Here is a 2,967-nt window from a genome sequence, read left to right on the forward strand (position 1 = left end):
AAGCACTATGCCATGAAGACATACGAGAAGTGCAAGTATAGCTCAACCATTCGTGGCCTCTGCGCCCGTAAGCTTCCGCTTTTCCACGAGGGAATGAACCATCGGTACTCATTAAATAGCAGTTTGTGTGGGCCCCAGAGCCAGTCAGGACGCTGTTGTGTGCAGAAAAATCTCTTGCCTCTGCTGGGAATGGAACCCCAGCCATCCAGCCCGTAGCCCATTCCTGTACCGAGTGAGTGACCCCAGCTCATGCGCGAGCAGAAGGTTATGGTTTTCCTTTTATTTAATAAATTTAAATTCCATGTAGTGTAACCAGTTCGAATCGTTTAAAACATTGAATTGCCTTGAATGTTTCGGCCTAGCTTGGTCATCTTCAAGAAGGTTTCCAATTTTGTAAAAAAAATTACTTCACATAGTTTTCACAGTCTTCGTGAGTCTTGTCTACGATTCGTTTGTCAGCTAGTGATAAGACAGTATGCAGTAGAAGGTAAATGTTAAGTTGTCCCTGTGCTGAAGGAATTAAGCACTACACCATGAAGGCGCATCTGCAATAGATGTGTAGATCCACAGAGAGTGTGCAGTAATACACAATATAGTAAATGAGTGGAAGAATTATTAGAAAAGTATTACATAAGGCTAGTGGTTAGAAAAGTAGTTTTGATATGTATTATTTTTAAATGAAGAATGATGTATAATATAATGAGTGTCATTAGAATGAATATGTACAATCTTACTGTGTGCCATCTTACCACTGCTTAACAAACAAATTTTTATATAAATTTCTTAGGTTCGGAGATGCCTTAAAACTGTGTAGCTGTGTAAAATAATTTCCCTTGTAATGCTGGAAAGCCCCTAAAAGATAACCAAATTAGCTCTAAACATGTAAGACAATGTAATGTTTTAATTACGTAATTAAAAATTTGTTACAGTGGATTGAACTTGAATATATCGAATGAGATGTGCACGAGTACCCCCGGGGAAACACCCACGATACTCATTGCAAAGGAGGCTCGGTGGGCCCCAGAGTCGGTCTGAACGTTGCGGAGAAGAGACAAATCTTACTCCTGTCGGGATTCGAACCCCGGCAGTCCAGTCCATAGCCCGGCGATATTTCGACTGAACTACATGCTGTATCTGAAAAAGCTGTGAGGTCTTCTTGTACTCACAGAGGATGCAGGCCCCGGGGAAATACTGAAAAAATGGAGGACGCAGAATGGCTAGTGTTTTCATTGTTGTTCTTCTGCTGTTCAATATCTTTACTGCTATACATCTAAACTTGTTGACATAAAGGAGAGAGAGAGGAAAGAAGGAGGACACCAATGGCAGCAGGACGACAAATAATAGAGACTATGAAGGAGTAATGGGGATAATGGTACGAAATGGATAAAGAAAAGGGCGAAAAATGATGAGAGATGGAGATATGAAATAAATTATTTTCCCCTAGAGACGTTTAGCGCATGCGCTAGGAGTGGCGACAAGAAGAAGGGACGCATTGATAATCTTTCGTGGTTTGTTTCAACCCGAACAGGAGAATGTAGAGACGGTATCATGAATTACGTAGATACATCACAGCCGCTTCATTGCACATTTCTCCGAAACCACCACATTAATATTACAGTTCAGCATGCAATACTAAATTACGTATGTAGTGTGCATGAGAATTCCGCACTCTTAAACCCTAGCGTGTGTATGTTTGCTGGGAGGCTCACCTTTGCAAGCCTCGAAAGGTTACCGCCATGATGGTGCAGCATATATTATTCTCGTCTTACCTTTGTGTTGACGCGTAAAGCTTAATGTTGTCATTATACTGTTACGAATATGTAAGCAATAAACGCAGAGATGGGATATAACAAGTGGAAAAGTGTGCGGTGAATTTTAAACTGGCTTCACGCTAGTATGTATGTGTGTGTGTTTCTATATATTTATACATGTGCTTGTATATTACATTGCAAGAAGTGTAAGCTTTTATTTCTTTAGATAACTTCCCTATTCTTTCGAACCGAGCCAATGCAATTCATTTCCACATTGCCATGTTACAATAGTCTGTATTTACTTCGAACAGAATTTTAACGCTCAGTCAATTATGCTAGTTTGAAATAACCTGTGGATTTGTAAGCCGAAGGAGAACAGAATTCTTACCTCGGAAAGTAAGGCCCTTATTGTCTTACTCTAATTGACAGCGACGTTTCTACATGAACACTTCATGTTTAACCAAGGCACCAAATTTAATTGTTAGACATAATATATATATTTTCATGGTAGTGGACACTTCTTTATAATATCCTCAATAAGATACATGCCTTACAGACCATAAGGAATGGGACAACGGGTGGAATAGTCAAGATAACAATCTGCCTTCCCTTCAGAAGAGTGACAAGGCAAAAGACATTCCAAAATTTCTACAAGCCGCAAGGTTATTCTGTGCTGGAAGCGGTGCCTTTTGAAACAGCGAAAACAAACACCGTCCCATCACCTGGACCTGACGACCTGAAGCAAGTAGCGACCAAAAATAAAAATCATTTGGAAAAAAAAAAGCTCTCCAAGTATCTGATCAAGAACAGACATGGGAGAGGAAGGATGGAGAAATTCCTGTTCTGTTCCTTCAAGTCTCTTTCATTCGGTTGACATCTTCACCTGGAGCGGATCTGACCTTGCTTTTCTCCTTTTGAGTGATTTGGAATTTGCTTTAGTGATGAGGAAAATGAGAACAGTGTCACGGCTCGTTTTGTTAGACTGGTGTTCTTTCACGTTGTGTCTTTGTTACTAGAAGCTTGGTCCCTGCCTTATGGCATACTGGTAGCTGTATTTATTACCATGTCCGAGTGAACAGACCGGGTTGGAGTTGAATGTCGTTTATAGTAAGAAACCTGAAATCCTACATTCTTAAAGAATTTAGGTAAACTCGTTCTATTGCGTGAGTTTCATATAAGCTGACTCTAGTTAAGATAGTTCTTGTTCCCATGTGGG

Source organism: Cryptotermes secundus, unplaced genomic scaffold (genome assembly GCF_002891405.2).
Source record: "Cryptotermes secundus unplaced genomic scaffold, Csec_1.0 scaffold71, whole genome shotgun sequence".
NCBI lineage: Eukaryota > Metazoa > Arthropoda > Insecta > Blattodea > Kalotermitidae > Cryptotermes > Cryptotermes secundus.